This window comes from Herpailurus yagouaroundi, unplaced genomic scaffold (assembly GCF_014898765.1).
Source record: "Herpailurus yagouaroundi ecotype Mexico unplaced genomic scaffold, PumYag 28, whole genome shotgun sequence".
NCBI lineage: Eukaryota > Metazoa > Chordata > Mammalia > Carnivora > Felidae > Herpailurus > Herpailurus yagouaroundi.
In genome coordinates, this window is record NW_024412376.1 from 84,581,275 (window position 1) to 84,592,344 (window position 11,070).

At 42.8% G+C, this 11,070-nt stretch overlaps 1 pseudogene; it reads left to right on the plus strand.

Annotated features, from left to right (window-relative positions):
* Nucleotides 1-848: 848 nt before the first annotated feature.
* Nucleotides 849-1,913, plus strand: LOC121038099 (nuclear cap-binding protein subunit 2-like; annotated as a pseudogene).
* Nucleotides 1,914-11,070: the final 9,157 nt, after the last annotated feature.

The following is an 11,070-nucleotide window of genomic DNA, read 5'->3' on the forward strand; positions in this document are numbered from 1 at the left end:
TTTTAGCCATTCTGAGAGGTATGAGGTGTATCTCATTGTGGTTTTGATTGCATTTCCCTGATGATGAACGAGCATCTTTTCATGTGTCTGTTAGGCATCTGAATGTTTTCTTTGGAAAATGTCTATTCGTGTCTTCTGCCCATTCCTTAATTGGATTGTTTTTGGGTGCTTAGTTTGATAAGTTTTTTATAGATTTTGGCTACTAACCCTTTACCAGATATGTCATTTGCAAATGTCTTCTCCCATTTCATGGGCTGCCTTTTAGTTCTGTTGATTGTTTCCTTCATGGTGCAGACACTTTTAATCTTGATGAGGTCCCAATAGTTCATGTTTGTTTTTGTTTCCCTTGTTTCTGGTGATGGGTCTAGTAAGAAGCTATGCCTGAGGTCACTGAGGTTCCTGCCTGTGTTCTCCTCTAGGATTTTGATGGTTTCCTGTTTCACATTTAGGTCTTTCATCCACTTTGAATTTATTTTTGTGCATGGTGCAAGAAAGTATCTCTTACCCAACACGATCTCCTGCAATGTGATCCTGTCACTCTCCCTGGTCTACCTCAAGCACAATTTTTTCTTACTCCAAGAACATCATAAAAACGATGATGTCATAAATCCATTAAAGGCAGCTATATAAAGTCCCCTACTGAGGAGAGCAGTAATGGGATCAAAAGCCAGCCCTTTCCTGCTTCTGTGCACTTTACTGAACTGCCTCCACAGAGCCAGGGGAGCATGGGGGAGCCATGTACACTGCATAGGGCAGCCTCATGGAGGACATGGCTAAACGGTCTTTGCGGGACCCTTGGTACAAAAGATAGAGCAAGAGAACAGGAGGGGACTTGGTCTTCAGCACACATGAGGTGGTTTCTGGGAACTCCCAGAAATAACAGGAAGCTGTGAGTGATAAAGGGCTGAGGTCCTGCTTCTTCTAAGAGGAGCCTAAGCAAAGTGAGTGGAAGTCAAGGAACATTCACCTGGGATACTGAGGCACCCTTCCTCTGTGTCTACCATGTATTCTGTGCCCAAGCCCATCTCTGGCATTTAATCAGTTCTGCATATGTACAGGAAGCCAGGCTCACGGTTTCTTTGGTGACATTTGCCAAGAGGCAATGTTGAAACAACTGAAGCTTTGCCCTGGAATAAGAAATACAATCACCTCAGTGGTTATAGAAGATCAGCTTTCTTCCTGTTGGCAGCAGGTTATATTAGTCTTTTTCAGAGGATGAAATAACTAATATATTATAACTGGATCAAGATTTAGAAATACTCGAGAGGCTCCTGAAATTCTAGAAAGAGAAAGATACGACCAACAAGAGGAAGCTTAATCAGGTTGCATTAAAATAATAATACCAATAATGCTAATAATGGGTCGCCGGGCTTCATTGTTCCCAGAGTGGCGGCGTCTTTGTCTTCCTCTCTGCACTGCGTCCATGGCCTTCTGAAGGCGCTGCGCAGCGACTCCTACGTGAAGCTGAGCCAGTACCGGGACCCACCCTTTCGGGGTGACGTTGAAGAACAGGAAAACTTCCGAGGTGACAATGAAGAACAGGAAAAATGACCGAAGAAGAGCCGTAGGTTGTATGTTGGCAGTCTTTCCTATTACTCAACTGAAGAGCAAATCTGTGAACTTTTCCGCAAAAGTGACATGAAGAAAACCACTATGGGCCTGGATAAGCTGAAGAAGACAGCATGTGGGTTCTGCCTTGTGGAATACTATTCAAGAGCAGAGGCAGAAATGCCATGAGGTATATGAACAGAACTCATCAGGACGAGCAGATCATTCCCAAAGACTGGGACGCAGGCTTTAAGGAGGGCAGGCAGTATGGCCGTGGTTGTTCTGGGGGCCAGCTACCAGATGCGTAACGGCAGGACTGGGGCGCTGGCAGAGCAGGCTATGGAAAACTGGCTCCAAAGCAGTGAGTGGTGAGAGCCCCGTCGTGGAAACGCACTCCCATGGCCCGCTGAATTTGCCACGCGTTTCCCAAGGTCTGCACACCTGCTCTCTTGTACCATGCTTTGATCAAGGTCTTCACTGAGCTGGAAGTCTTTTCCTGATTTTCCTTTGAAAACTACTCAAGTACAGTATTCAAAAGAATGCCTTGAATTCTGTAGTGTTAGAATCTTGGCGCTCTGTCAGGTTACCAGGTCAGAATTTATGTTTCACGGCAACAGATTTTATCTCAGATGTTGATCTGTCCGCCCAAAACATCACACTTCTTTTAGGAGGGTGGAAATTTTTTTTTTAATGGGTAGTAGGTTCATGGTCTACCTTGGGGCCTGGAATAATTACTTACAATTTTTTAAGTTTGTAGGAGATAAAATGTAATAAATGGGGCTTTGCTACGTTGTACAGCTTTGCCCTAAATTAATTAGAAGTGTGACAACTGAAAAAAAAATAATGTATGTATAAATTACAATGAGTTTCCATAATCACTTTCTTTTAGATATCATGAATGTTATGTTAATTAGGCAGAGCAGTTTTCATCATTCTTGCTATTTTTTTTTAATATATGAGAAAGTTGGGGCTCAGAAACAACAAAGTGCATGCTCCAGGAGCGTGGATTCTAGGACACAGCTCCAGAAACAGAATTTGTGTGTATTGTCAGTCAGTGTCCAGGTGAGAAAAAAAGAAAACATTCTGGATATTTCATCCAGGAAGGGATATAATGCAGGGAACTGGTTACAAAGAGGTTGGAAGAATAAGAGGAGATCATGAAGCTGTGACTTCCTTTGATGATCCGGGCACACAAGTCTGCATTGCTGAGCATGGGAGGGAGACTGCCACTGCTGGTCTCCAGGACCCCGGGGGACACACCTCTGTTGATGCAGCTGAAAACTGGCTCTATTGCTTCCGAGGCTCGCAAATGCCACCACCGCTGCTGGCTGTACTGCCTAAAGCAGAAAGCTAAAAAACAAAAAAAGATTTCTTCCTTTCTCTAGTCTCCCAAGAGACAGATTCTTTCTAAAAGACAGCTGGCAAGGGAATCAATGAGATGCAGTTTGTGGGCTCCCAGATCCTGTGATAAAAGGGGAGCAGAGGTCAGGAATGGGAGAGACGCATGCTATTCTCGTTCTGTGTTCTTTCCTCTGTAGCTTGCTTTCTCCTGTGTTAGGGTATGCTAAATTAGTACTTCCAGTGGACTCAACATTTAATACTTCGGCGCATAGGAAGTTCAGTTCTTATTCAGGTAACTGTCCAGTGAGGGTATTCAAGTCAGCGGGGGCAACCCCCCTCCCCCACCTCATAGTCATTTACATACCAGGACATCAGTCATTGTGCTGTCTTTAACACATGGATTTCAAAGTTGTTCTCAGTTTCCCAAATCCGGTCAACATGGAGGAGCAGTTGAGGGAGCTTTTTAGGGGTTGGACCAATAACAGATACATATCATCTCTCCTATTCCACTGAAGGTGACTTATCCTGTGGCTCTACCCAGCTGCAGCAGAGCCTGGAATTGAAATCTAGCTGTGTGCCAAATAGAGGAGAGTGCTTTTGTTTTTTTGTTTTTTTGTTTTTGCTTTTTGCTTTGCTAGTGTATCTGCCACACCGCTCATGAATGTAAAGATCTGCTTTTAGGGTCTTCAAATCAATCTTTTGAGCACAGAATAAAGAGACCTGGCTTGAGAAAAGTCATTTAAAAAAAGATTGGGAGTTTCGGAAGCTTTCTTACTTGTTGTGAAACATCCATGAAATCGTGCAGGAAAGTAGATAGATAGATAGATAGGTAGATGATAGACAGATGATAGATAAAGGATTAAGGATGCTTTAAGCAACACTAACAGAGACAGCACCATATTCAGTGGAGGTCAAAGTCCTGCCCCATCCTCCTGGTGAAACCACAGCTTGATTCCTGTATTCTTTTCTGTCCACCAGTCCAGTGGACTCCAATAAACTAAAATGTGACCAAATAGGATGATGAAACAGTTGGTCAGTCTGGGAAGAAAAACACAGAGGAGACTGTGATGGTTATCTGTAAGGATATAGAGGGCCGTAGAAAGGAAAGGATGCCTTTTTAGTGTGCGTGTGCCTCCAAAAGGCAGCACTTGGTCGGTGGGGTCAAGGTTACATGGCAGCAGAAAAACTTTTCAGTATGAGACTTGCCCAGGCAGGCAAGCTTATAAAAAATTGTGCTTCTTTGTGCATTTTTAAATAAAAAATAAGTTCCAAAGCCTGGCTATCTGTACAAGCAAAGGGCTTGAAGAGGAATTCATAAATGAGAAAATGCAAATGCAAAATCCTACTTGTCATTAAAGGAGTATAAGTTGTATTAGCAATGGGATACATTTTTGCTTATCAAATTCGCAAACAAATGAAAATAAACAAACAGCCCCCTCTCTCTCTAACCCAACCACCTGATAATGCTGGCTGTCAGTGAGATCTAGTGTGATCAGTGTTTTCATGCACTGCTATTGGTATGCAAACTAGCCATTTAGCAGTATAATTTCTAAGATTTTCGTAAGAAGTGCTTAATCTTTGATCCAGTAATTCCATTTCCAGGAATATTAACCACTATACTTAGACAAATGCAGTAATATTATGGTAATCTTTACCATGACATTATCTTATAAGAGTGACAGGCAGGAAACAGCTTAAATGCGTAACACTAACAGAATAGTTAAAAAATGTTTGGCACAGCCCTCTATGGTGAATTATTATGCAGTCTTTAAAAATGTGATTGACAGTCTTTAGTATGGATATACAAATGATCTGAATCATGTAAAGAAAAAAATGGTAAGAGGGGGACAGACGGGAAACACGCTTTGGTAGGCTGGAAGCAGCACTGCACAATGAAATCATGCACAAATTTTGAAATGCTTGTTTATATTGTTTTTATAGTTATAAAATATCACTTTGATAGTTAGGAGATAAAAAGAAGAAGATTTATTAAAAAAAAGAAAGGTGTATGCTGTAAGTCATGTAATATTACATCAGAGGCCAGATCCTGTAGAAAGCATGGGAGTTGGTGGGGTGGGGCAGGGTGGAGAAGTGAAGGCGGTCTGCTCCTGCCTGGATGAGTATTTTATCATTGACATGGTTTGGAACCGCTGGTCGCTGGTGATAATAAAAACAGACTGACTTCTCCTCAAGTTGATTCTTTTTTTTTTTTTTTTCAATTTTATAGGCTATTCTTGGGGTTAGATTGCTCCCAGCCCTTTCTCTCCCTTGCCTTTGTAGCTACTAGTGAAGGGATTCTTATATGGGGAGGAAATGACTTGTAAGCTTCCTTTTAACTTGGAGATACTGTGACTTTTTGGAAACAATCATGCAGGATTGCTGAAGCTTTTCTGCACATGCGGAGTACGCGTTATACTTTGTGTTGAAGTTGGGGGATCATGTACGCTTAACAAAACACCTCTTATCACAGTGAATCAACAGTATTTGTACATTATTTCAAATAATTTTAAGAAAGCACATGGACATGTGGCTTAAGAAGAGTGCTTTGTTTTACATGTCTCCTAATTTCCTAGAACTGCAATATGGCTTTCTTATCAAGTAATTCAAACAGATTAAGTGATATTATGTGCCCTTCCGCAAAGCCTTGACGTCAGCACTCATTTTACCATTTTAAGACACTGTATCTTAAAAATATGCAAACATCTGCATTTGAGGTTGAGTGTGACAGGTGCTGTTTGTGCCAGCAAAGGGAGGCACCATCTGTGTGGAAAGGTCATGCTTAATCGTCTTGGCACTGATTTCTGAATAATGAAAGCATGGACTGAAATGAAACCTCGAACACACCAGCTTTTGTTTTTAAGTTTGCAAAAATAGCTGCTAACTCAACAAAATGAAACTATGTCGGGTTACACGCTTTTGAACCTTGTGGGCTTTATTCAAATCCTTTATGCCTTCTTTGCCAACTTCATTTGAAAAGACTGCTTTACTAACCCACAGGTGCAAATGGCAAGCAGCAAAAATTGCTTGACCAACTCAGTTGAGCTATTTCGGAGACACTCCAGTTTCCCAGAAGGCTCCAGGATAGAATCAGGTTATGAAAATTGGGTCAGTCTTGAAATCGCCCGTAATCATGTGGGGTGGGAGGGCTGGAACAGGGTGAATGGAGCCACTCAGCTAAAGTTTAGAAATGTTTTGGTCCACAGTGGGGTAGAAATTAAGAAACAGGCGAAGTCTTGGAACTTTTCATGGAGATCATCTTAGAGACAATCTATTCGAGCTCTTCTGTTTAACAGGTTGAACAAATGAGTTGGAAAATAATAAAATATTTGCCTAAGGTACCACAGCTGGTCAGTGTTTGAGCTGGGTGAATCCGATTTAGCCCCACTGTTCTTTCCCTTACTGATGCCAAAGATACAAAAATCAGCAAAACTTAGTGCTTTTTTTAAATCACAAAGTGTTTTCTAAGATAGAATTAAATTGATAGGAAACTTGAACCTCAAATATATATTATTTGTCCATTTGGAGCCTGAGTGAAATAAAGATAAACTCCCGGAGAATGAAAACCATGATTTACATGTCCTTGTATAACTGTCTTTGAAACTATGTTAACAAGTAAATATTTCTTAAAATAGTTTTAGAAGCGATGAAAGTTGACATGGTGGAAAATAAAACTCTACTGCAGTCACCTGGTGGTGATTACTAAATCACCACCAGCTAGTAAACTAGCTCTGCAGTCAGGGCACCTGCTGTAGCCCTCTCCCCTACTTCCAGGAGGCACGGCTTCTGTGATGAGGATATACTGCCACTAGGTGGCAGTCATACCGCATTGGTTTGGGGGCTCTGACTTCTCTGGAGTAGAGATTAAATCCATTGCTTTTCTCCCTCCTTTCTATAAAAGTTTAGCTCTTTATTAAAAAAGCAGAATTTAAGCAATATTACCCAACACCACATTTACAGAAGATACATTAAACACGAAACCATTACGTGATTTAGATATAATTCAGTATCTGTCTCATCAAGTTTTAAGCAGTTCAATTCTTAATTCAGCTCACTGTCCTTTCCTTTAAAGATTTGAGACCTCACCAAAAGGATTTGAATGAGTAAAAAGTAATTTGAATCTAAAACTTCCAATTTTATGCCTAAAAAAAATGATTCTTTTGTTCCTGCAATATTTGAAGCACTTATTTTTCCCATCCATTTAGTAAATATAAATCTTCAAAGCATTTTATTTTTTCATTTAAAATAAGGAATGTAGGTACTATTAAACTGCTAAAGTAGCATCCTTTCTTTTCTTTTTTTTTTAAATATATGAAACTTATTGTCAAATTGGTTTCCATACAACACCCAATGCTCATCCCAAAAGGTGCCCTCTTCAATACGCATCGCCCACCCTCCCCTCCCTCCCATCCCCCATCAGCCCTCAGTTTGTTCTCATTTTTTAAGAGTCTCTTATTAAAGTAGCATCTTTTCATTGTAATGGTGACTAGGAACGGTGAGACAGCTTTAGGTCCTCGGTCTCACAGTGAAAGCAGCTTGAGAGTGGCTCCCTGTTTACAGGGAACATGATTTGGCCACAGCAACAATTTTAAGGTAGGTTAAGTTGGGGCGCCTGGGTGGCTCAGTCGGTTAAGCGTCCGACTTCAGCTCAGGTCATGATCTCACGGTCCGTGAGTTCAAGCCCCGCGTCGGGCTCTGTGTTGACTGCTCAGAGCCTGGAGCCTGTTTCGGATTCTGTGTCTCCCTCTCTCTGTGACCCTCTCCCATTCATGCTCTGTCTCTCTCTGTCTCAAAAATAAATAAACGTTAAAAAAATTTAAAAAAAAAATTAAGGTAGGTTAAGTTTGTCACTGCTCCTTCCATGCGCACAGGTCTGAGGTTCTTCTGTTAATCATATAAAGATGGAGTCTTTGGTATTTCAAACATTTTAATGATAGTAAAGAGAAGTTTCCCTTAAAATGTAAGTGTGCTTTGTTGTGTTTTGCAGTCTGTATAAAAGGGACTATTAACAAGGTTAATTTTTTCCAGAAGGTTAAGTAGAGAGATGAAGCAGGAGGAAGGGCAGAATTATGAGGAATGAGGAGAGAGTTTTAGGGGGAAAAAATGGAGTCAGAGAAACTAAAAAAGAGGAACCTGACTACACTGGTAAATAAATAGGCGACTCTTAAAGCCACAATATGCCTGAAGCAAAAAGGATGAACCTACCTCTGAAGGGAATTTAAGAATCCAAAGGCTATGGGGGCATCTGGGTGGCTCAGTCAGTTAGGCATCTGACTTCGGCTCAGGTCGTGATCTCATGGTTCGTGGGTCCCAGCCCTGCATCGGGCTCTGTGCTGATAGCTTGGAACCTGGAGCCTGCTTCGGATTCTGTGTCTCCCTCTCTCTTTGCCCCTCCCCTGCTCATGCTTTGTCTCTCTCTGCCTCAAAAATAAAATAAATATAAACATTAAAAAAAAATCCAAAGGCTATGGAGGGGCAGAAATTAATGACTCTGGAGGATAGGGAACTTGGACTTAGCACCCTGGAGCAGGGATTCTCCAGTGTTGCCCATGGCGCACCAGGACAAAGTCTCAACTGAGCTCAGGGCCAAGGAATCTGCATCTTTGACTGTCACCCCAAGTGATTCTCATGGCCTCCAAAGGTTGAGGACTATTGGAGATGGTGGCAGAGCCAGCAGACCACGAGTGGCGTGGTGATAGATTTTCAGGCTTCTAGATGAATAAGTGCTTTAAGCCTGAATGAAGAAAACCAAGCATCTAGTGACCCAACTAGATATACATGTTTGTACCAGTCAACACCCCTGCATAAAAGAAGGCTCAGTCATTCCTTTGAAGCATCTGTGTACGTTGGCAGGCACTGGGCTGGGTAGGTAGAACGAGGAGAACTTCCAGAAACAGGAAAGGTGACTTTTCATGCTCGTGTGGTAGCAGCTAAGTAAACTCAAGTTCTCTTGTCCCTGTGTCTCTCAGCTACAGCTCAGCAGAGGCTCAGCTTTGCAGATGTCAGGACTTGGTGGCTCCCAGTGTAGACCCTTTAAATGTGCTCCACAGACAAAATCTTCTTGGGGGTTATAGGTTCCTCAATATCACTGGTGACTCTGGGAGGGAATTAGAACTTGGGCTCAGGGGTGCCTGGTTGGCTCAGTCGGTTGAGTGTCCGACTTTGGCTCTGGTCAGGATCTCGCAGTTTGTGAGTTCGAGCCCCGTGTCGGGCTCTGTGCTGACAGCTCAGAGCCTGGAGCCTGTTTCCGATTCTGTGTCTCCCTCTCTCTGCCCCTTCCCTGCTCATGCTCTGTCTCTCTCTGTCTCTCAAAAATGAATAAACGTTAAAAAAATAATTTAAAAAAAAGGGTTCAGACACATACGTGTCTGACAGACAAGGGGCAGAGGGCAAAGGGATGGAAGCTGGATTTCAGAGAGCGGCAAAGGGGGTCCTCAGGGCTAAGTGCAGGCAGGCAGCAGTGGCTTTTCCTGACTTCAATTCAAACTAATCTCCCTAACCTTCCAGAACCTTTCTGTCCTGGCAGGAAAGGACACAGTTACACTCACTAGCAGAATTGTTTCCGAGTCCCTACTGGGAGCACTCATGTGTTTAATGTAAAAAGTAATAGTTCGAGCCTCCCTCATCCCACATTCTGTGGGAAATCAATGATGTTCACAAGGTTTCTAGAATTTTGGGGACTTACACGTCCATAGTTACTGTTCTCAACTTCTTGTTTCCCCTGAAATCTAGGTCACTTAGCCAGCTGGTGTGGTATGCCTTCAAAGGTGAGGTAATATCTCAACTCACCACATCACCTGACCACAGGCTAGACACGGTCTCTGAAGCTCAGCTCTCTTGCCAAGAAGTCAGAGACAGCAGATTTTGCTGAAGTCTTGCTTGGAGAAATGGAGGGAGGCTGGCGTTAGAGCACAGCTCAGAAAGAAACTTCACACGAAACAGCAGACTGTGTGCTGAATTTCTTCTCCCATATCTCTACAGAGCATTACCTGGGGATCCACTTTGCTCTCTGGCCACTACCTCCCACCGTCTTGCACGGGACCCCCTCTTTTCCCATCCTTTCCGTTCCTGCCCCCCTCTTCAGAAAAGAGGTGGCCACTCTAAGGGAAATGTTCTCACCTGAGATAGAGATAAATATTAGAGCCTAGTAAGCAGATGGCAAAGAACTCCAGGTAACAGCAGACCAGAGTGCAGCTGCTGTGGGCCATGGAGGTCTGAAAGATGTCCTCTTCTTCTGAGCATGGTTGGACACGATGTCTGTAGCAGGGTGAGCATATGTGAGCTACTCCCTTCCTCTTCTGGGAATGTCTAGACGGACACAAGAAGGGGGATGACTGAGACCTAGTCACCGGCAGGTGGAGTGTATTGATCCAGCGGGAGTAGGAATAAACTAGTAAAGTGACTTGGCCTAGGATTGACAGAATGATGGGCCCCGGAGACATTCCGGTGAATCTGTCAAGGAATAGAACGGGGTACAGCTTCTTGCGTCCTCGTATCCTCTTTCAACATCCAGAAATGATCCATTGTCTTTCTAATGTGCAAACCAAAATTAAATAAATCTACATTAAGATCTGAGTCAGTGCTTCTTAAACTTTAATGTGCACGTACATCATCTGGGGACCTTGTTAAAATGCAGATTCTGATTCGGTAGGTCTAGGGTAGGGGCTGGAGTCTTCATTTATAACAAGTAGGATGTCAGTAGGTGATGTTGATGCTGCTGGTCCATTGGCCACACTTTGAGAAGCAAAGGTATAAACAACTTGATGTTTCCACTAACTTTCTCCTTGCCCTCGCTTTTACAAATAATGACAAAAAACAGACACTTGGAGAGGAAGAGACAATTCTTAGCCCACAAGGCTAGATGTGCATGGTGGATTGTAGACTGTGTGGTAAAGCGGGTGGGAGGGGGGTAAAGCAGCTATCCTGAGACTCCTCAATGGATATCCTTAACAAGAACATTTACTTTATCCTCATTGGAGCAGCCTAGGAACAAAACATATAAATACCCTACTCCAAAGTAGGGTATTTTTTTTTTTAATTTTTTAAATGTTTATTTATTTTTGACAGAGAGAGAGAGAGAATGAGCAAGGGAGGGGCAGAGAAAGAGGGAGACACAGAATCCGAAGCAGGCTCCAGGCTCTGAGCTGTCAGCACAGAGCCCGATGTGGGGCTCGACTCACAGAC